The sequence below is a fragment of the Patagioenas fasciata genome, chromosome 11 (assembly GCF_037038585.1).
Source record: "Patagioenas fasciata isolate bPatFas1 chromosome 11, bPatFas1.hap1, whole genome shotgun sequence".
NCBI classification, from domain to species: domain Eukaryota; kingdom Metazoa; phylum Chordata; class Aves; order Columbiformes; family Columbidae; genus Patagioenas; species Patagioenas fasciata.
This window is the reverse complement of record NC_092530.1, coordinates 27759814-27782930: the sequence shown is the minus strand read 5'-3', so window position 1 is coordinate 27782930 and position 23117 is coordinate 27759814. Positions and strand designations below refer to the sequence as shown.

The 23117-nt window shown below is 52.1% G+C and overlaps 1 protein-coding gene and 1 long non-coding RNA gene across 3 annotated transcripts in view; both read right to left on the bottom strand.

Moving 5' to 3' along the window:
- The window catches only part of LOC136106478 (uncharacterized), a 30141-nt gene extending 23957 nt beyond the window's left edge, over nt 1-6184 (bottom strand). The window contains exon 1 of one of the 2 annotated variants that reach the window (XM_065846813.2): nt 5999-6184. The gene's annotated coding sequence lies outside the window, so the exon portion shown is untranslated. The remainder of the gene's footprint in view (nt 1-5998) is intronic. The other variant, XM_065846812.2, reaches the window with a different exon arrangement.
- Nucleotides 6185-15305: 9121 nt separating this feature from the next.
- Nucleotides 15306-20233, bottom strand: LOC139828805 (uncharacterized). Its single transcript, XR_011740792.1, has 3 exons — nt 19509-20233; nt 16599-18761; nt 15306-15528 (listed from the first exon to the last, which is right to left on the bottom strand). It is a non-coding gene; the product is annotated as an uncharacterized lncRNA (long non-coding RNA).
- Between the last annotated feature and the right edge of the window lie 2884 nt (nt 20234-23117).

The following is a 23117-nucleotide window of genomic DNA, read 5'->3' as shown; positions in this document are numbered from 1 at the left end:
AAATTTCTTCATCTTTTCTTGGAGGTCCCAATGGTTTGGTTGCAATTCTGATGTCCAGCGCGGCGTAAATTCGAAATATTTGCTGGCAATGGATTAGACCAACAGCTGCTGCCTGTTGGGATTTTCCCGAAGTGCTTATCCCCGTGGTGAAAACCCAGCGCACCAGATTCCCCACGTGTGTCTGACAGAACCTCTGCAGCGGTGCTGAGAGCCGCCCCCGAGCCCCCGCGGGAGCCGCTGCCCCTGCAGCGCCCGGAAACCCCGGGAAACCGCAGGAAACCCGCGCAGCCCCTGGCGCCCGCCGCGGCTGCTCTGGCCAAGCGAGGCACCCAGCAGGCAGGGGACCGCGCCGCTCAGACCCGTGCGGGAGGCCAGCGCGCTCGCACCTTTACCGAGCCCTTTAAGCCATTCAGTTCAAGCTGGTACTTTGGGATAGAAGTTTCTGTTGTAAAGTTGTATGTATATATAACATTGGAAGGGAACTTGCTGGATTTCACAGTATAAAAATTCATCATTGGGGCCAAAGTAAATTAAGAATCATTCTCTTTCTTTAAAAATGCAAACAAATAGTTCACTGAATCGAGTTTTGGCAAAATGAAAAACTTGCAGAGCAGCCAAACCTAAGGAGCATAAAAATGTAACACATTCCTTTGTGTCTCTAAAGCAAGCGCCTTCCCTTCCCCTCGCTTGGTTCAGAACTCCTCCTGCCATATTAAAAACTCACAGAGAGCTGGGTCTGCGCAGCTACAGAATCACCTCAGCCTCTCCAAGGCAGGGTCTCTGTGCCCGAGGATGCCGGTCCAAGCCCCCACCAGGGCCCAGATTAACCACGGCATGAACTGCACAGCACCCGCGCCCGGCGTGAGTATGGGGAGACAGGAACTGCACAAGGACAAGAAAGTGCCAGTTACCAACTGTTTCTGAGCAGTGACAGCTCAGCCCACGGCGCAGACCGCGTCCCCACCGCTCCCTGCGCACGCCCAGGGCGAGAGCCCCACGCGCCCCGCGCAGACCGCGGGCGCCCGCGCCTCCCACCTGCCTCGGGCTCCCCTCGCCGACAGGGGGCGCTCGTTCCCCAGCCAGCTGCCCAGAGCCTGACACACACGGGCGTGAATCCCCAGGAAACGTCCCAGGTTCCACCTCCCAAATGGTCTTGCTGCAAGCAGGGGGTCGCTGGGCGACCCCATCGTCGCCAACAGGCAGTGCCTTTGGTGCCCATGAGTTTAAGAACCTACTGCATGTTGCAAGTCTGGTGTTTCTCATCTATTTACAATTATTAAATCATTTTATTTGCAGCTTGGCCATGGAAAAGGCCTTGAGAAGAGGCAGCTCTGTGCATCTGGATTTCATTAGAGATGAACATTAATCCCTCTCTGCCTTATAAGCATCCTGTTAGCATTATACAGACTTGGGGTTGTTAAATGTCATTCTTAGAGCTGGCTGGCTGAAAAATGGGTTACCCAATGGCACCTCTGGAGCACACGCGCCAGGAAAGGCATTTTCTCCTCTCTGCTGCTTGCTCATGTGCCTGTCAGCATCGGGGCTGGTAACACGCTTATTAGTAACATTCGCTGTCAAACTCCTCAAAACGCATACTAGGTTAGTGCTGAACTGCAGGATTTAATCCCACAGAATTGTGCAGCTGATGGAAATGAAAAATAGGCATCTCAGCCTGAAATTAATTTCAGCAGACTTGCAAGTCTAAAGTTACGTGAGCTGGGCAAATAAAAGTAGACTTTGGCTTGAACAACTGCACTTTTTTTGCCAGTTTTGGAGATGCAGGAAGACATTAAGGGTTGAACAGTGACAGAGGTCAGGGGAGAGACATCGCTGAGCAGCGGGGCAGGTCAGGAATGGAAAGGCAGGCGAGAGCCGCATTATGTGGGCTGAGCCCATGTGGAAAGGAAGGGGCAAAGGAGGGGCCTGAGAGCAGCGTGGCGGTGCTTGGCGGGGACGAGGGATTCGACAGCGTGGGCACGGCATGGCCAGGGAACCAGACGCAGCCCAGACAGCACGACGACTCCTCCTGTCCCGGGCAAGGGCACAGGCCAGGTCCAGGAGGACGGGCAGAGAGGCAGCGATGCTGTGACACAGAGGTGGCACCTGGTCCTGGCAGTGGGGACAGCCAGTGGCCGCGCGGCTTGGAGACGTCAGTGCTGTGCCCCTGTGTGCGGAGCAGCCTGGAGGGGCATGCGTGGAAAACTCTGAAAAACATTCTATTTAAAGACAACTATTCTGATTCAAATATGATTCCCTGCCTCCTTTTCTCTCAGCATTGCTTTTCCACTTTTGCCTTAACTTCTACAGGAATCAGTGTGAAAACTATGCCAAGCACAGGACACAGCACGGGCTACCAACAACCCCAAACTCTTCCTCATCTCCCCTTTACACCTCATTTCACGTTACTTGAGTTTAACATACGTTTATGTGTAAACTAATACCTCCAGTCATGAGCAGTTTTGTGGGTCCTTGATAAATACTTTATAATTTAATAGAATCTTTCCAATTTCAAGGTGTTCAAAGCAGAAATCAATTATCCAGCAAGATTTTCAGAAGAGCTACATAGATGGAATTTATATTTTCCATCACTTAACTGTTAGTGCCTACTGGTTTTACTTTTCGGTCAGGAGACTGTCCTGAGGCTGAGCAGGAGCCTCTTCGTTTGCTCTCCCTACGCAAGCGCACATGCACACACGTACATGCACCAAGCTTTTGGCTGATAAATTTCCCAATAAACGTGGCAGGGAACTTCAAAAATCAAACCAAAACAAGCCCTTCAATAGGAATTATCAAAAAATATGTTTTAAATCACAAAAACATCCTGTTTTCCTTCAGTTTCTCTGTCACATGCCACAAGCTGGACTCCACCCTACCTGTTTTCAGAGGGGCTAACTACGGGCGCCAGGTTTTGGAAACTCTCACATCCTTATCTGTGCTGCCATTCGCTTTCAGGGAAAACGAGGAGGGCAGCGCTGCGGTGACAAGCAGAGGGGCGCTGATCCCGCGTGCCCAGATCTCTGTGCCAGCTCTTCTGCCCACAGCTCCAAGATCCCTCAGGAGAAAATGCCGAGAAGTGGAAGATTCATTGATTTTTTTTAATTGCAGTAGTGCTACAGTCCCAAGCTCTGGCTGAAATGGAGAAGGTGCCGTTAAGCAGACGGGCCATTCGCTCTGCTAGGCGTAAGTACTCATATCGGCGATGCTTTCACAGACAAGTCAAAGAACGCATCTGAGGTCCCTGAGCAGCAGCACTCGGAGGGCCAGGGGGTGGCGAGGCAGGTGTCCTGTCCCAGCTGAGACCCCAGCCATGCAGCCCGGATGTGTCCCACCCCCAGGTCACCTCTGCAGGCCAGCGTCCAGCCAGAGGACACGGTGCTCCCCCAGGCAGCGCTGCCAAACACACCACGAGCTGCTGGTGCTTCGAGGCTGCCGGGGTGTTTGTTTGAAATGGGTGCAGCCCCATGCAGGTGGAATTGCTGTGGCGGTGGCACTGGAGAGGGTGGAAGGGTGAGCAGAATGTGGATGAAAGTGAACAGAGCAAACACTGGAGCCTGGGGGTGTTGGGGGGTGCTGGTGTGGCAGAGGGTGAGGCAGCAGAGGGGGTGACCCTGCACAGGTGTGCTGGTGCAATGCTGTCCACTGGGGACTAGGAGAGGACCCACAAGAAGGGTCTCTGCATCAGAGCCACAAATCAAAATCTTCCACATTACAAGCAGAAGAGGATCTGAGAACCCTCATGGCCAGTCATGAAGAACAAACATCCACTACATCTTCAGGATAATCAAGAGAAACCACAACGATGGTACATTCCTCAGCATCTCCCACACCTATGAAGCAAAACCAGTCTGACCACACAGATGCTCGAGTCACATCCCCTGGTTACAATCTCAAAGAGTTCCAGGCCCTGGAGCTGGCTCCTCTGCAAAGTCAAGGGCACACACTTCCCATTTCTGGGGCCAGCCTGGCCGAGTCAGGGTGAACCAAGCACCAAGAAGCACAAACAGTCCCTTCTGCGAGTGCCAGGCTCACCTAGACCAGAGCCACATTAAGTGAACTACATGTGTGTTCACCCAAAACCTAAAGTGCAGCAGCACTTAGAGATGGGTCAAGGGAAAGGAGCTGTGTCCAGTGCTGTCCATGGAGAGACCTTCACTGAGCACCACGGGTGAGCAGAGACCACCAGTGTCGCCATGGCTGGAGATCCCTATCCAAAACTGGGTTATGCACCCATCGCAAGTGTGCTGTTGGGATTGCAGGGATTCCCTGCAGCACCTGACTCTCAGAACACGTGAATCTTTTTAAACCAATAAACATTAATATTTGTTTTCTTCTTGAAAGGAATCTACGTTAATTTTTAAAACATCGCTAGAGGGCGTTAAATAAATAAGCTTCCCAATCAAGCTAACTGCCTGTAAAGACAGCGAGATCTTTGAGAAAACTTTAGTTGCAAGCCTTGGGGGGAAGGTTTCAAAGGTCTGCACATATCAAAATGGCCTCCTGACCACTTTCTGCCTCACAAACTAAATGTGTTATTTGTCTTTCAGTGTGTCCTGCAGAGCACCCAGAACACCCGGCCGCTGGGCACGAGCTGTGCCGGCCCTCAGCACGGAGCCAGGCAGCTGTCCCACGGCCAGGAGCAGTGCTGTTCATACAAACCCATCCACCACCAGCGCCTTAGTTAGCTCAAAAACTCATGCTGGGCAAAGTCACAATCAAGTCCCTTGAAGAAACCCCTGGGAAATCTGAGGTGCCTGATGGGGCTCTGTGCATCCCAAGGAATACAACCCACGCAGGAGCTCCTGCAGGAGCAGCAACCGGCTGTGACACTGAGGCAAAGAACACCCTGTTAAAGGCCCGCTTGCCTTCTCTGCAGGTGATGCAGTGCTGGCACATCACAGCAGCCTTCCGGGTTATACAAAGGCATCAGCAGACACAGGTCTGGTTAGGAAAAAAACAATATTAAGGGATGTTCTAAATGTAGAAAAAGATGGGAAGGTAAAGGGAAAAACAGACATCTCTGGTTTAGGTAGGGCTCATAGGTAAAAACTGCAAGAGTCTCTAAAGAACTGGCAGCAAAAGCTGCAAGAATACATCACTCTGTATCATAAGGACCTCTCTGGTCGTGGGCACACTCCAGTCCCTGGCAAGCACTCTAAGTATTACAACCAGTTGCAGATTTTTTTTTTTAACAGAACTTGCTATTTATTCCAGTGGAAACTCCCAGCAAAGAAAACAGTTCCACTCAGCTACTGTTTGCTTTGGATGATTTGTCTGAGAATTTCAAACTGGCGTTTTGAATAATGCTTACAGTTTCCCCTCTTACTTTCCATTATTTCAGACTAATCCCATGATAATACGATATTCTATTGTTTGTTGTGTTGCACTTACAAAATCCGCAAGGGCAACTGCCGCTCAGCCAAGACTGCACCTCTTCCCGCCCGCACTCCCCAAGCCAAGTGCACAGGCTGCCCCCCTCCAGGAGAGCCTGCGTTTCTCCGGCAGGGTCTAAAGGAGCAAGACAGTAACAAAAGAACCGCTTTGCCTGTCTTTGTTTGCTGAGAGGAGCGCCAAGTGACGCGCACTCGACAGCTCCCCCGGAACGACACCGGGATGCGGAGCGCGGCGACTCCGGCACCGCTCGGCAGAAGCGACTCCGCGAACGCGCCGCAGGCGCAGCCGCTCCCGGCAGCCGGGGGGTCACTCCCGCCCGGACCCGCGCAGCGCCCGGCGGGTCCCCAGCTCCGCACACACCGTCACCCCCGCTGCCCCCTCCCCTCGGCAGCCGGGCTGACGGAACCAGCTGCTCCCACAGCGGCAGCGGCTTCACCCAGCGCTTGTGCGGCGCGTCCTGACCCGGCCCCGCGTCCCCCTCAGCCCCCCGGAGCCGACACCCGAACCGCCACCGACCGGCAGCCATCCCGGGGAGCGCGCAGAAGACCCCGCGAGAGACACCCCTGCCCGGACCGCACCCGGGGCAGCACAGACGCCGCTCCGGTACCTGCCTGGCCCGAGGCAGCACGGACGCCGCTCCGGTTCCTGCCTGACCCGGGGCAGCAGGGACGCCGCTCCGGTTCCTGCCTGGCCCGGGGCAGCACGGACGCCGCTCCGGTTCCTGCCTGGCCCGGGGCAGCACGGACGCCGCTCCGGTTCCTGCCGCCGTCACGGCCGCGGCGGCCGCGCTGGTCCCGGCGCGCGGGGCGGCCGGTGCGTGGGCTCGCGCGGGGCCGCTGGCGCGCGGCCCCGCGGGGCGGGGCGGGGCGGGGCGGGGCGGGGCGGGGCGGGGCGGGGCGGGGCGGGGCGGTCCGGGCAGTGGCGCCCCCTGCCGGCCCGAGGCGGCGGCGGCGGCTCCGCTCGGGCTCCGTCGGGCGGCGCCGTCGGTTCCCGGGTCCCGCTGCTGCTCGGCGGGAGCCCGGCACGGTGCCTCGCACGGTCCCTCGCACGGTGCCCCGCACGGTGCCCCGCAGGCGCCCACCTGTCCCTCCGGTGGACGCCTCGATGCTTCATCATGTTTGGGGCTATATACACAGTGGAACATAGTCCTTATCCCAGAGAGTTCAGGCTCTGGCATGGTAAGACCAAAGAGATGCCCTGGCAGCACAGTTGCTCTGAGCTGGCTTACACAGCCAATAACGGGCCTGATCTCAGGGTAAAATAGATATGTTTTTAAAAATAGATATGCTTTTTAAAAATACATATACTTTTTTTGCTGGATTAAGTCGAGTTGGGATAAGATCCCCCACTGGGAGCTCCATGCCAAGGCTGGGAGTGTGACAGCCCTTGTTGTGGACCCCTTGTCCGGGGCCACGGTCACTCCCTCACACTTGCTCTAAAAATACAGGACAAGAATAAACAAATGAAGCAGAGAAGCTGCAGAATCTGAAGCCACCATGTCTGTCTTACCAGCCTCTTCCTTTCCTCGTGTGGCTTGATACATTTGGCAAGGTCTGAACTGCCAGATGAGGTAAGGAAGTATGCACCCCCCCATTGCTTACAGCCCTGCCGAACCGGGGGCAGCAGCAGCGGGAGCTGAACCAGCCCCGACGCTTGGTGCGCTGTGACTGCCCGCGAGTGACGAGGGCAGCAGGCGTGTGCCAAACCTGATTGTTGCCTGGAGATGGTTTCAATGGAGAAATTTGGCGCCAGGATCACCTCTGGGCCATTAACGTCTCTTTGAGCTGCTCACAGCAATGGAGGATGAAAAGGGGCTGGTGGGTGGTGGGAGGGCAGGAGGAGCAGGCAAGTGATCGTGAACTTTGAGAGACGCTCGATGCTGTTTTCTGGAAGTGCCTGACAACCCCACTCCTGACTGTCTTTTCCAGAACTTCATTCAAAGCTTAATTAAGTAGGAGCTTAATTACTTTTGGGTTACATGTTAAAAGAAACCCTGTTAGCAAGTACTTTTCCCACACAGATAGATGAGAGGCCAACACTTGTCCAGCCAAGACTAATGAGTCTGATGAACATTTGTTGAAAATGTTGAAGTACTCAGATGTAAAACCTCCCAGTGCCCAGACCTCCTTTCAACTTATGTTTGCCAGACTTGGCCCACAACGCTTTCCTTCCTGCTCCTTTATTTGAAGGGTGAATAAATATAGCTCTGAACAAAGAAAGTGTTAAGAAAAATGGCGCTTGCAGCGTTTCTGGCCATAGGAACAGCAGGAAACCTTTAAGAACCCATGGCAGAGCTTTTGGCTCTCATGAGCTTCCTTGTCCAGCTCTTCGTGCTCGTGTCTTTGTGAAGGTCTGGAATGGCCATGGCGTAGCTCCATCTTCAGGTTAAGCTCCCTCTCACTCTGGCATTCAGCTCGGTCTTCAAAAGCCCTCCATGGGGATATTGGTTTGTCCCTTGTCCAGGAGGATCTCCCAGCTTTGCTCAGAGATATTCCACTTTGAATAAATAATGAAGTTCTTGTAAAGTGAGGACTCGTGTTCATGCTTTAATATCACCTTTAGTATTAAAAATGTAGCTCTAAAAGGTCACAGAAACTCTCTTTTTAAGTGTGAAGACATGCAAGTCCACTGGCCTTGGAGCACAATTTCCCTGTCAATTAGAGCTTTCTGTTTCGTGTTGTAATAGAATTGCGTGTTTTTCATGCTCAAAATAAGCAGAGCTATCTCTTTACAGCCCCTCTCATCTCACATAAAGATATATTTAGGCTTTATCGTAAAGTACATTGCAATTCTTAGGTGAGAAGTTCAGCGTACCAGTGCTGCTGTTATCAGTGTGGTCCCCTGACAAGGATGTTGCGACGTGCATATTCGAGCGGGTAATCTTATCACAAGGATGAGCTGGTCTCCGTCTTTCCTTGCGGTGTGTTCAGCTCCAGACTTCCCTTCAACATCTGACATATGGGTTTTATTGTTCAACTGGCTTCTTCTTGCACAAACATCCTGACTGCAGCACATGCAGAGGGAGGAGGGGAGACATTCCTCTCCATACGTGTTTGAGCTTCTCTGTCTTCTTGCTATGTGGTCCCAGAAACACATGGAGGTCCCTGCATATTTATAAGCTCTTTGTTTCCCAGTTTCCAAGGCCAGACAACATGTTACGATGTTTTGTGGCACTTTTACCTCTAGGCCCTGAACTTATTACAAACTGGAGTGAGATGTCCTCACCATGTTACTGTGCAGCTAAGGAATGTCTTGTAAATTGCTGCTTTGGTAATAGAAAAAATAGCACCAGAAACGAAAATGGACTCTGGCAAGGCCCTTCCCCGACCTGGGTCCCACGGAATGCTTTCCTGGTCGTCTGCATTAGATCTGACAACACGCGTCTTGGCTGCAGCTATGGCACAGCTCACGGCTTCCTTGGTTAAGGTCGGGTTCGTGGGCTGCACATCTGTTCACAGCTGCCTTCCAAAGGGCACTGGACTTGGTCCTTTGTGCCCTTGTTAGCTGAACAAATCGTCAGATGATCCCATCTGGTTTTGCCATCACCTTTATTTTTTATTGATCGGTTTATTTATCAGTTCATAATACCACAGTGTTAAATTTTGCATAAGCACAAATGAAGAGATCGTCCCTCTTAATCTCATGCAAGACAAAGAAGAGGAATAGAAGAGGCAAAGTTCATTCAGTTCATGGACGATCCTTTTCCATTCTTCGTCTTTGTGGAAAAATTGCTGCACACTGTGTATGATCAAGAACATGAGTTTGGCTGGAGTATGTTAAGTGGATTAGGTTCCTGCTAATGTGAAGAAAGTAGGAGAAGGTACCAATTGTCAGCACAAGGTCTTGTCTGAGATTGTACACCATTGGGTTTTGTTGGTTTGTTTGTGTTTTGGTTTTGTTTTAAGGGAGCAATAAGATTTGTGATCCACAAGGCAAGAGAATCCTTATTTCTCTTTTGGCCACAGTCTGCTATGCTATCTATTATGTCAAATAAGGTATGAACTAGTTTATACCCTTTTCAGAAATAAAACCAGTATTAATATGTCCCAATTCAACCCCGGTCCTCATGTTTTTAAAACCTGTAGAAACTTCATTACCTTAAAATGACAAAACTCCAGAAAAGTCTGACTGAAACTTTTCCAGAGCTTAAGAAAAGATTAACATATTTGGGTTTATAGTAAATGCTTTGTTTTCCTACAAAACAAAGCTAAGAATACGTTTGAGGTCTCTAAGGAACAATGGACTGGACGCCCTTTGCCGCTCAAGAAGATGCACTCCGCGGGCTGTCTGTTAGGTGTCTGCACGAAATAGCTCTCTACTGGTTTCTTTCATCTCAGTCTTATTGAAGTTTCCCTGGGAGTAAGACCCATGGAGAGAGAATATTCAATTTATGGTTTTTGGCCATGTTTTATGACGTACTACGGTTTCAGAGTATTTAATTTCCATGAGAAGCCTGATCCTCTACTGCCAGGTGCTCCAGGAGTGGCCACGATGCAGGCTGTGCTGCAGGACACTGCTGGCAGCGTGGAACCGGGGCATCTTTGCAAGTGCAGTTGGTTCCACGGTTACTGCTCGTGTCAGCGGGTCAGTCTCCATGCCCGTCACAGCTGGGGTGCCGCAGAGCGCCAAACACAAGAGCTGGAAACCGCTCAAACCCAGCTGGCAAGCTGACATATGCAGACTTGTCACCTTCCTCCTTATGGCAAGGACCTCCTGTGCCTCCCGAGCCTTCCGTTTGCTGGAATCCCCGATCGTTCTTTGTCCAACAGCCAGCGACCTCGTCCTCTTCCAGGCAGCTGCTGCAGTGGCGCTGGGGCGGGCGCTTGCGGTTCTGCACAGGCAGCAGGCGGCGGGAGCTGCACAGCCGTGAGGGGACGCGGCAGCGTGGCTGCTGGTGGCTGTTTCTGTTGGTTTTCTAGCTCAGAGCTGGGCTGGGTTTCCTGATCCTCTTGCTTTAAGCAGCTAGCAATTTATTTCCAAGCTTTCTCATTGATTCCAGCTGGAAACCTGCTGGCACGGTGGCCCGAGAAAAGTGATTTCACAGCTGTCCAGCACTCTCTTCCAGGAGAGAGGTAAGTGATGGCTGGGATGAAAAGCACCCTTCGGATCTCTTAGTTCTGTACATCCAGCCAACTGATGTTCTAGAGGGTTAATGAGTTGAGAATGCTAAAACAATGTTTCTATGGGTATGTCAAATGGCTGGAACATGACAATATTCTAGTGGAAAACAGCACAGTTGAAGCAAAAACCGTAAGCACAGCAAGTCAGAATGGAGTCAATCATTTGAACGACATTTGTGACGCAGGCCTTGCTTCATCCCGATCACACGATACCTTTGCAACTCCCAGGGCAGCAGCACCAGTGCCTGTGGTGACAGCTCGTTGGGACAGACGTTGGGACAGATGCTGGGACAGACGCTGGGACAGACGCTAGGACAGACGCTGGGACAGATGCTGTGACAGATGCTGGGACAGACGTTGGGACAGACGTTGGGACAGACATTGGGACAGACGCTGGGACAGACGCTGGGACAGACGTTGGGACAGATGCTGTGACAGACGCTGGGACAAACGCTGGGACAGACGCTGGGACAGACGCTGGGACGAACGCTGGGACAGACGCTGGGACAAACGCTGGGACAGACACTGGGACAGACGCTGGGACAGACGTTGGGACAGACGCTGTGACAGACGCTGGGACAAACGCTGGGACAGATGCTGTGACAGACGCTGGGACAGACGCTGGGACAGACGCTGGGACAGACGCTGGGACAGACACTGGGACAGACGCTGGGACAAACGCTGGGACAGACGCTGGGACAGACACTGGGACAGACGCTGTGACAGACGCTGGGACAAACGCTGGGACAGACGCTGGGACAGACGCTGGGACAAACGCTGGGACAGACGCTGGGACAGACACTGGGACAGACGCTGGGACAGACGCTGGTCCCACAGTCCCTGCCGGGGAACTCAGCCGGCACAGAACGGCTCTTCCCCTGGGAGATGAGCTGGGCCGTGCAGCCACCGCACGTTTCACTGGTCTGTTCCTCCTGGCCCAGCACCTTGTACTGGTGGGTCAAAGGGACCCTGAACAGGTTGCTTTGCTTTTGTGTGGTTTATTCATCTATTTTCCCAGCTGCTGGAAGAATTACTGGACTTACACTGCCAGGACTTGCCAGGGTCAAATCGAGAGGCCTCAGTACTCCCGCACTGTGCACTTTTGGACAGTTTGAGTCTGGAGATAGATTTGCACTTCCAAGAACTTCCATTTTTTTTTGAGATGACAAGGAAGCAACATGAAAAAAGCATCAGGAAGGTTTAAAGGCAGAGAGGGAAAATATTTTGGTTCTGTGCCAGTTCGATATGATTAGTAGATTCTCCTAGAATGGCTTTCCAAGATCTGTTTTTCTACAGGAGTGACGGGGATGGATTCTTGCAGGAATAAATGCTAAGAAGCTACAGGAACATGGCTTCGTGTCAGTTTGAGGCACTCTGTGAAACAGGCAGGTGAGGGGCCCCGCTGGCTCAGCTCCGCTCCCCGTGCACGCCGCACGCGCCCTGCCAGCAGCTGCCATGGGGACCCGGTGCCCATGCTCCCTGGGAGAGCTCGGTGACACCCATGTGGGACAGCACAGGGAGGGCAATGCAGCACAGCCAGGCTTTCAGCTTCCCGCCCTTTAAAGGATGAAAACATGCAGGAAGGTGTCAGAAGCCAGTTTGCTTTGGCAGAGAGATGGGGAAAAACCCGCGCAGCCAGGCTGGGAGCCAGGGCTCCGTGCGGCTGTGGCCGGGGTGACGCTGTGGACCGGGACCGGGAGCCATTGGCCGTGTCGCTGGTCCCAGTGGCTCCTGGTGTGGCTGGGGAGGGCTGAGGTGGTGCTGGCGTGGGGCACGGCAGCAGAAGGACACTGCTGCTGGACACTGCTGGTGTACCCGCGGCACAGGGAATTCCTTTCCTCTTGCTTTAGGAGGTGGATGCGTGTGGGGAATGGGAGGTGGAGGAGACAAAAAAAGAGCCATTCAGCTAAACAGCCTCGTTGGCATTAACCCTCACCCTCCTGGCCATTGCTGCCCAGCTGGACAACAGAGCTCTCCGAGGGGCGGGAAAGGGAAAGTCCCCCAGACCTCTTGGGACGGAGGTTCTCAGTGAGCCCTCCGTCCCCGTTTCTTCGTTGGTGCCCACCCCCAGTTCCAGTCTGTTTCTGGATTCCGCAGGCTGGACGGCCCTGAGAAAGCGCGGACACCGCACGGGAGGCTCCTCCGAGGAGCTTCCCAGCCTCACCGAGCGAAACTCCCGTCCCGGAGGAGGCACCCAAGGCTTCCATCTAAGCTGGAAGTGAAAGGTGCATCTGTACAGGCTCCTTCACCAGTAAAGTGTTATCCTGGTGCTGAGGGTCCAGCCCATGCCAGCCCTTCCCCACTCAAACCTCTGCCGACAGCTCCAGCTCTGCTCACTGACGTAGCTGTCTTCAGCTGCTTTTTATTTGTTTTTTGGTGGGGTGGTGGAGACTGGAACAGAAAAGAGATCTTATTTCAGAGATGGAAATCCTGCTGTCACTGACAAGCTAGAGAAGGCATCTCCCAACTTGTAGTTCTTGTTTTTGGGTCCCACATATGGAAATTGTTACTTCGAGTTATTACAAATGATTACTTAGTGACACTGGAATTCCTTGCACGGTATCACACCCATGTTAACGCTCCTTCTGCTGCACTGGGCTGAGCGGGTTGTGCTGGGGACATCACTGGGGCACGACCAGTCTCGCTGGGCTGAGCAGGCTGTGCTGGGGACATCACTGGGGCACGACCAGTCTCGCTGGGCTGAGCGGGCTGTGCTGGGGACATCACTGGGGCATGACCAGTCTCGCTGGGAGGTTTTCCACAGCCCGTGACCGCTGTTTGAGGAAACGGGCTGTACGCAGGAGTTGCTCACGGTGCTTTGAACAGGCAGAGGAGTTGTGCAAAGCTCTCTAATCCTCAGAAGCATCACCAGGGATTGGATTTGCCAAAGTGTCATCAAAGTGTTGCCCTAAACAGCTTGTGCCTTGGACAGTCCTTTATTAGGGTGGTACAAACCCCTCATAGGAAAACGACAGGTGCTTAGAAACACTCCTGATGTCCTTGCATCAACCTGTGAATTTGCCTGTGACCTCCCTCACTCTGACAGAGCGTGGAACAGTCCCGAGATTTTAATCTCCGGAGCAGCTTTGAGAGCCCTGCAGGAAGGCGGATGCCCCTGCAGACTTCTGCAAGGATGCTCCGGTTTGGTGACCACATATAAGATTGCTGTCATCCAGCCTTGAGCAGTGAGGTCCATTGTATTATTGGGAAATAAAAGCCCATCCCCGTGCAGGTCTCGGGGCACCGTGGGGCACAGACTGTGTTGATCGGACAGGTAGGAGTGTCGGGGCTGGCGAGCGATGTCACCGAGTTTGTGCCAAGACGGCCGTGCTGACACCCTCCCTCACCACACCGGTGCCTGGAGAGGATGAGCAGCTCCCCCGCTGGCCGCGTTCCCGAGGATTTTATGGGACCATTGTGGGACACTGGGGAGTTAACAGACATTCATTAGGAATAAAACAATCTCAGTTCTGGATTTTTGTAGCTCCCATGACAAGTTTACAAAAACAATGACATATTTGTTTCTGTTTTCTTACTTTTTTGCAGCAAGGCCGGCTCATTTTAGAAACGAAACTAAATGAAAACAAATGAAACTTCTTTTTCCTCTGGTTTGTTTGCAGTTAAAACCAAACAAACAACTTTCCTCCTCCCTCCCACCCCCCAGCCAAATTAACCTTAGATTGAAATAAAACTATTAAAAAATGAAAAATGACCATCTTCTGACTTCTCACAGTTTTTCAGGTTTTGTGGCTCTGGTTGCTGGAACTACGGGGGCATTTGGTCTGAACAAGTGTTCCTAGTTTGCTCAGGGTTGCTGATTCCCTCTGCCTGTCTGCACTGGCAAACCGACGTTTGCTGATAAAGGAGAAAAACGGAGGAGAAAAGGAAACAACCTCCAAGGACTTTGGCTTCCACTTGGCCTTTGGGCTTTGACCGGAGCCGCTGGGCACCCTGGCGAGCAGAGCTCGGCTCTGGTGCTGGCTGGGAGGGGACGGCGGAGCCCCGAGCTCAGCACTGAGGCCGCAGCTCCAACAGGAGCACAGTTTGTTCAATGATACGGGACACGAGCACCTCCCCGAGAGCTCCCACCCTGCAGCCCTGAGCCGTGGGTGTGAGGGGGCAGACTGGGGAGGGAAACCCCCAGGGAGAAGCAAGGGTTTATTGTGTTCGGTTGTTCAAAGCCCATCCGCGGGTTCAGAAGCAGGTGTTTATTGTGTTCGGTTGTTCAAAGCCCATCCGCGGGTTCAGAAGCAGGTGTTTATTGTGTTCGGTTGTTCAAAGCCCATCCACGGGTTCAGGAGCAGGTGTTTATTGTGTTCGGTTGTTCAAAGCCCATCCGCGGGTTCAGAAGCAGGTGTTTATTGTGTTCGGTTGTTCAAAGCCCATCCGCGGGTCCGCGCTGGCCGGCCGAGGCTGCCCGCGGCGCTGGAGGGGAGATGGTGCTGCCCAAAGAGCTGCTGGGCAGCGGTGAGGGAGCGCGGGCTCAGGAGCGGCACAGTGGGGCTGTGCCCATATGGATTTGCAGCTTAGGGCTGATCCAGTTTGAATATCTCTGTGAAAGAGAAAACCTTTGTTCCAGAGCCCAAAGCAATCTGGCCAGATTGGGAACTGCTACTGCATTTCTAGGAAGTACAAAGGAGAACTAATACATCTTTAGCACTTGAAAGTAAGTACGCATGTTTTTCACTATATAACTATAAAACCTACCTTAATTTTATGAGAACTGTCAAAATGTTCATAAACATCTAGTGAAGTGATGTGAATCCTACTGGAAAAGCCTCAGATTCTCCTGTACACATAATAGAGATATGTTAGGCTAAACAAGTCAGTAAAGAGGCACAGAAAATGTTAACCAGACTCAATACACATGTTCTCGGCTGCAGTCACTCTCAGGCTTGTTCATCACTTGTCAGGCACCTGAATATTTGGGTGTCAGGGCTGCACCGAACCGCGGTCCCGCGAGCCCTGCTTCATCCCCGCTCGTCCCTTCCTGCAGGGGACGCCAGGCGTGAAGAATCTGGGAGAGGACAAAGTTTATTGTCAGAAAATGTAAAAACTGCCCGCATCAGGCAATTTTATCTGACCTCACTGTACAGCACTTGAGCACCCAGCATCAGACACAGCAGAGCCCAGTGGAGCTGAATGAGCACTTGCACTGTTCCACTCCTGTTCGGCAGAGGGAACAAAAGGCAACAGACTTCCTTTATTGGTGTTCTTATAATGATTTTCTCATTTTTGCATTTTTTTTGCATACATGCAAATAGTATTTCATTTTCCAAATTAAATAGCACTTTTCATTTGCAGATCCACTTAACAAAGAACTGAGCACATCTCAGTTTGCATCGTACAAGCGAGGAGCTGGATGAGCTCCCTGTCTTGAGAAGAAAGATGAACACGAGTGTCTTTGAGGTCTCAGGTCTGCCCCTGAAAGGCAGAAATGTCCAAGTGCTCTCCCTCCACCGGACCGGTCTCAACCCCCTCCGGCCCTGCCCGCGGTGCCGTGGGCTCACGGCGTGTCCCGCGGTGCCAGGTGCCGCGGCTGGGAGCCCCTCTGGTGACCCTGCCCCTGCCGGACACGTCCCCTCCGGTCCCGGCTCTTCAGCTGCAGCGCTTCGCTGCCCCATTTAGATCCAGACCCAGCGCTTCTGCCAGCGCTGCTGTTCCAGAGCCACGGCGCTCGCCCGGTGCACTGTGCCAAACTAAAGAGTGGCTAAATGCTGTGAGTAAACTTTCCACAAACACTGAGATGAGACCGACATTATGCATTGAACTTGGACAAAACCAGTACTGAAGAGGAGCTTGTGCTCTGCTGAAGCCTTGGCATACTTTCCAATACGAAAAGCTGTACTTGTGGCCAAAGACAAAACAAATGCCAAAGTGATGGATAGGTCAGGAACACAGAGGGTATTACAGCCCGTGAAACATCAACTCATTCTAAGGAAGGCAAAACGCTGAGTAGTGGGCGCTGTGCCCTGTGCTGCGGAAACCATCATCCATGTCACCGTTCTGCTGGAAAAGCAGCAGGCTGAGCGGGGAGGATCCAGGGAGAAAAATGTGCCAATTGGGGATTTTCAGGGAAAAGCTTACATGAAGGAATAAGAAGGGATTGATCCGGGAGATCACAACGTGCATGACTCCGTCCTCTGCCCGCTGCGCGCAGCACACCGGAACGGCTGGGAAGTGCAGGCACGCGGGTGGAGAGGAAGTGATTGAGAACAGTTCAGCAGGACGTATCCAGGAGCGGTATGCTTGGCTGGTTGGCTGGCCGTTTAAAGTAGAAGAATGTCAGAAAAACGCTGCGCCACCGAGAAGTGTTAGGCTGTTAATTGTTTCCTGAAAAGAATTGGTGGAAGCTTCATCACCTAGGAAATGTTGAACTTTGCTTGAGCGAACAATGCAAATTGTCCCACAGGAACCAATTCTGTGCTATCCAAGCAAAATGGATTAGACCTATCAGCAGTTTTTTTCTGTATTTAATTTCTGTGGTGCATTTATGGAATGCTGCCCACATGATAAATCACAGGAAAGCCTTACACTTCCTAATTTAAAGAGTCCTTGCTGCAAAGCCCCGAAGCCCCAGGCTGTGCAGTCGAGGTTGCAGCAGCAGCGCAGGGTTTGCTCCGTGTTGGGAACTGCTGGCTCCACCATAATTTTCCGCTCAGCTCTATGAGTGCTTGAGTTAAAAATCCCATACAGAGGCACAGTTTGGAGAGAAAATGGGTGTTGGTCTTGTTGGATTCACTTCCATGGGGCAGATGAAACCTGGTTAAAGGCTGAAAAAAGAAATCCAGCAGGTACCTCATGCACATATAGAAAATAAGCAGCTCGGTTTCCCCTGTGGGACTGTTTTTGTTACTCAAGAAGGACTGCAGTTACCCCTGAAAATACCTGTGAATAAGCCAGAACCAGAAAATCACAAAGGGCTAAGGCATTCCAAGCAAATCAGAGTCTCATCATGGGCACTGACTCATCATTAAGGTAGCCTGAAAGAGGGGTGACTGAAGCAGTCGGATTTTGTCTGAGCATATTAAAGTTGATACGCCGCTTCAACTATCTGCTTATAAGCTCAAGAGAAGGTGCAGTGAACGCTGTGGCCACCCGGACCATCTGAAGTCTTTTGTGCTATTTTGACATTTTCATGTGTTTTCCTTTCGTGCTGGGCGTGCACAAGCACACATCACTCATCTCAGGCCGCTGTTTCCAATCCTGAGAAAACCTGTACATTACACTTGTATCTTCAGCCTCTGCCAGTGCTCTAATCAGTCTCAGTACAAGCCCAGTATCCTCTAAGAATATGCGCCAGGGATTTATCTAGCACAGTGTTGAAAGGCCTGAGAGATGGATTTTAAATTGATTAGGGGTTGCGATGGTTTAAAAATCGCACAGCTAAAATACAGAGGCTTTTGCTGTTTCTCTTGGGAGCTCGTGTCTCACCACAAGGATGTTTTACTGGTCAGATTACTGGTTAGCAGAGTGTCCCCTCCAAGCACAGGGGTGACTCCGGCCAGCCCGTGCCTGCGGGTCTGTGCCTGTGCCGCCGCTGTGCCCCGCGCGCGGGGGCCGCGCGGTGTGTGTCTCAGTGCAGGCGTCAGCCACGTCGTTTTATTTCCTGAACTAGGATCTATAAAAAGTCACATTCCTGGAATCAGGAACCTTCCAAGCCCATCCTGTGCCCAGTGCGACACAGACGCTTGCTGCACGGAAACCCCCCCGCTCCTTTTGTAAGATCAGTAACAACAACTCGTCCATCCAAGAGCCCATGTTAAAAATAAATGACAGGTCCTAAATAGGGCAACTTCCTTGTCCCAGAGCGGGGAGATTCGCCGCTTTGAATTTCTCCCGTTTCCACTGCCCTCCTTCCCTCTCTGCGTCCTGCCCAGAGCCAGCAGCACAGCGGGGCCCCTCTCACATCTGTGTCTGTTGCAGCGGGTGCATTGCATGGAGCTCAATGGTGGCACCACTCACACATCCAAGGGTGTAGATTTGTACAGTGTTAGGGTAAAACCTGGGGTCGGTGAGCTCTGCTGGGTTCCGGTTCTCGCTGCACCAGGCTCGGTGCATTACCTGCTGTGACAGCTCCAACAGCGTCGGTCTGCGCAGTGAAAACCATTCCCGGCTCCCGGGTGGCTGACACATGTACGCCACTTGCTGGCATGGCTTTCTTCTCCTTAAAAGGCACTGTTTTGAAATGCCTTTCAAAATTCTCTTGATTCTTGCAGAAGCTGGAGGACCCCCATCCTGTGCCACTGCCTGTTTGAGGAGGCAAGGAGAAAAACAATGGCTTGGAGTACTCACTTTGCCTTGAGAAGCCCTGCGTGCCCCAGTGCCCCTGCAGAGCTGGGGGCCTTGGTGTGTGTCAGAGCTACGGACGGTTCAGAGGTCTGGAGGAGGTCCTCAGGGCCTGGAAACACCGCTTGGCAAACCACAACCCTTTCCTTTGATGTCCCGCTCCCTCCAAACACATCTGACACCTTGTGGTGCCCTGGCCCAGGCTCCAGCCACCTGGCCCACGTGCAGAAGCCAGTTATACACAAAAAGGCAAACCAGGACATCTCGCGCAGAAGGCAGAGCTCTAATACAACTCTTCCTGAATTATCTTTTATTCTAAACAATGAAATAGTTTTCCCCCGTTTGCTGTGATGAGCAACTGCACTTACCCAGCCTGCTCCTGAATTTACGCGGTATCAGGGCTCAGAGGACGCGCTGATCTTCCAAGCTTTTAGTATCCCTGATGAAGGTGACTCTGCGGCCTACGCCACTCTCTCTTGCTTTGCCACCCACCCCAGTAAATGGTGGCAGCAGCTTTTGTATGGCTGCATCCTGAAGTTATTATTTCATGTTGATGGGGAATACTGAACAAGTCACAGCGTGGCTCCAGTGCATGTATTTAGCACTGGTAAAGAGGGGCTCCACCAGCTGCGGCAGGCAATGGGTTCCGCTCAGCTGCAGTGTCGGTACATGGCTATACCCGTGCAGAGAGCACCTGAGAACACTCACCTATTTCATATAATCGGTTGAGCAGATATGTGCGGACTGTGCTGACTCTTGCCTGGCTCGCGCAGGTGATGGACGGTGTCAGGGCAGCGGCTGCAGACGTCGGTCTGCCAGGGAAAGGGAGGCATCCCAGCACAGGACGGCAAGGGATTCGCTGAGGAGATTCTTGATAGGCACAACTTCAGTAGTTGTTTCACATCCCCGGCGAGCAGGTCCCCGCGTCACAGCAGCGATGCGGCCGCTCTTTCCTCCAGGAGGGTGCGCGGGAGGGCGGCGGGAGCCGAGCAGCGCAGGACGGGGACGCCGGCAGCGCGAGGATGGGTGCCGACCTCCACTGGTGCAGAGAAGCGGCCAAGGAGCTGCCAGCGTGTCAGGCGGTTTTGTGAGGGTGTGTGTGAAGGTGCTTTCGGAAGACAAAACGTCCTGAGCTTTGTGCTCCCTTTTTATGGGCTACTTTAATCCATCAGGGACTCTCCAAAGGGGACAGGAATAACATGAGATCTGATCTGGTCCTCTCGAGGAATTAAGAAACCCAAATTCCTCCTGAGCTTTACCCAATATTTTACTGGCCTCCTGCTCTAAACCATCCCTCATTAAGATTGCTGGTCTCAAGCCAAAGGCCTCAGCGCCGGTGACAAGCGCTGTGCAGACAGAGGTGTCCCTGCAGGATGGGGAGCAGCTTTGCCCGTTTCGTAAGTGGCCGTACCTGTGAACCGCCGGCTGCCGACGCTCCCTGCGCGGTGGAGCCGAGCTGAGGGGTTGTGTAACTTCTGCCCTTTGATTCGCACGAAATGCTAATTGCAGGCAGCCTCCCACCCCGACCCAGAGGTACAGACGCGCCCCTCCAGGCAGAACAACCCACAGGGGGTGGTTAAGAATTCATATCCCAAGGCTCTTGAAATGTTTTCATTTTTGCGGCTCTCCCGCTCGTGTTCTTTGCACCAGTGCCATGCACCTCCTAGGACAGAAATTAACAGGAGAAAAAAATTACAGAGACAGAGGAGGAGGAACATCTGTTGGCCAAATGGTCTCTCAGACCGAAGCTGCAGTTTTCAGTCTATGAACGGCACTTTTTGTGTCCTGCCAGAGAGGGTGAACCTGGATGGGTGCCCAGGAGCCAAACAAGAGCTGCGCACAGACAGCACCAGCACAGCCGGTAATACAGGAAAAGGCGGAATTTTTGTGGAATCTTCACTCTTTCCTGCTGGTTTCCTGCTTGCTACATGTGAGCAACAGAGACAGCTTTTGTATTGGCAACTGCAGCACAGCAGCTATTCTGGGATGGCCGGGCTGAGGAAAAGAGCCCATGGACAACCCGCTGCCATGAACCCGACTTCAGCCGCTGTTGTGATGGACAATTCGCCCAAGAACCGCGCTGGTTTCCAGGAGTTTGGTCGAAGTTCTCCGTCTCCCTCTTTTTGTTTCTGTCCTTCCCTTGGCAAAGCCCATCGGCCGCCAGGGCCGGGCCGCGGGGAGCCAGCGGGCACCGGCACACCAGCTGCTCTGCTGTGTTGCTTTTCCCTCTCGTGGTCACGAGAGTTTCTGTTTATCGATATGTGTTGTTCTATGAGGTCTATTAATCCAGGAAAACCTTTATCTGGAGATCTCACAAATGTGGGGTTTTTTTGGTGCAAGGATTAATAAAAACCTTTTGCTTAAGCTTCCTGCTATTGAAGAACAAAAATTAAGATAGACATTCTCCAAGAGGTTTCTTTCATTGTGTTTTGGACCTGGTATGGCAGTGAAGTAGCGTGATTTATGGTGAACACTGCATCCAGCAGCAGGCTGATGTAAGCTATGTAAGTGTGTGTTTTTATAGAGAGATTACATTTATCTCAAAGCCAGAAGGCTGGTGGGGGAACTTTCCCAGGGTCCTGATGGTATTTTGCATAGAAAGGAGGAAAAAACCCAGCACAAAACCTTATAAAAATATATATCGTACTGCAGTTTTGGAATGGCTTACACTACAAAAACCTGACCTACCTGTGAATAAACTGCAGTCAGCCTAAATGCATCTGCTTCTTATGCAAGGGAAGCTTGCTTTCTTTTGAAAGAAAACAGTCCGTGCCCCATCCCAAACTGGCCTACGAGCGAGTGCCAGAGGGATGGGAGGTTTGAGAGATAATTCGCTAACCAACACTTTGTTATCGTTATAGCTCAAACATGATTAATTCCTGTGGAATTTGTTGTAATAATATTAGTTTTGGTGATCTCATTTGTTGCACAAGTTGCTGCCATTAGCACTCCAGTGCGTTACGTAGAAGACGCCGAGCTCGGTCTGTGCTGTGGGGTCTGGGTCTCCTCACCTGCCTCTGCTGCCCAGTTCTTCCCCTGGGCAGCCCCAGCTGTCGAGGTTCAGATGGCCTGGGGTTCCGGACCGGTCCAACCTCCCAGCTGCCACTCCACTCGCTGGGAAAGGTCCGCTTTGTTTAATTTGTCTTTGTTGAGTTTTGGCATTCACTTTTTTGTCATCTTCCATCCCCCTGGTCAAACGTCTCCTCTTTATCCACCTTCTTTCTTCTCTCTCCTGATGGGTACTGGGGTCTGCTGGCCTGGACTGTTCCTTCCATCTGCAGCACAACTCTCAGCTGAACTTTATTACAAAAGGAAGGAAAGATTAAATCAGTTTATAACTCTTTTTTGTTTGCCAAATGTATGTGGGACAATCACAGCTGCTGTCAGAGGTTTCTAGAGTCAGATCTTCTACCCAGGGTTTAGAACAGTGATCCATGTTCAATGAAGGGACCACTGCGGTTCCCTCTATACTGTTTAACTCTCATGCAATTGAACAAGGTTTGCCAGGTACTTGGAGTCAGATTAACGCACTTTTCTTGAGTTTGAGCTCTGCTCCCCACAGTCACCCCGTGCCGTGCGCACCCAGCAGGCCGGCGGCTGCAGCAGACGCCTGTGCGGGTGCCCAGCGCTGGAGAGGAGCTGCCATGGCGGGACCCGGGCTGCTCGGGGCTTCACAGGCCCAGACAGGCACCCCGGAGCCCCGCACCCCGAGCTCCTCGGTCCCCTGCTCTCTCTGCAGGTCTGCACTGTGAGGTTATTGCACTCTGACTTCACAGCGGTTGTAAGAGCTCTCTGGTGTCTGCACCACGAGATATACAATTAATGATCAATTTCTTTGCTCTCCCAAGGACATTTTGTCTTGTTCTCTCAAGTGCTCTGCAAACATGACTTAATGCATTTCCCTTGGCTTCATTTCATGTCGTTCTTTTTAATTTTAGCCTGTATCTGAAACCAATGGGATGAAACTGTGCAAAAGGACATTTAAGACTGAAAGTTGGTTAGAAAAATGTCCTAGCAGCAAGATCTGTAAAACCTTGGCAGCATTTCCAAAGGTGAGGGGACGGAAGCCCTTAAATCATGTTAATCTGGGCCTGGTAAGCAGTTTGGGAATGTGCTGCGGGGAACTGCACATGAGGATGCACTCGCAGACTGGCACCAGCGAAGAGTTTTAAATAGTGAGTCAAATAGAGAAAATAAAGGGGGGTGTTGGAACAGAAAACTTGCAGAGGGTGAGCTGTATTGAATGCATTACTATGAGTAACTCCTGCTGCTTTCAAAGAGGAGAAAATGAGCTGTTTAAAATATTCTAATGTCCTT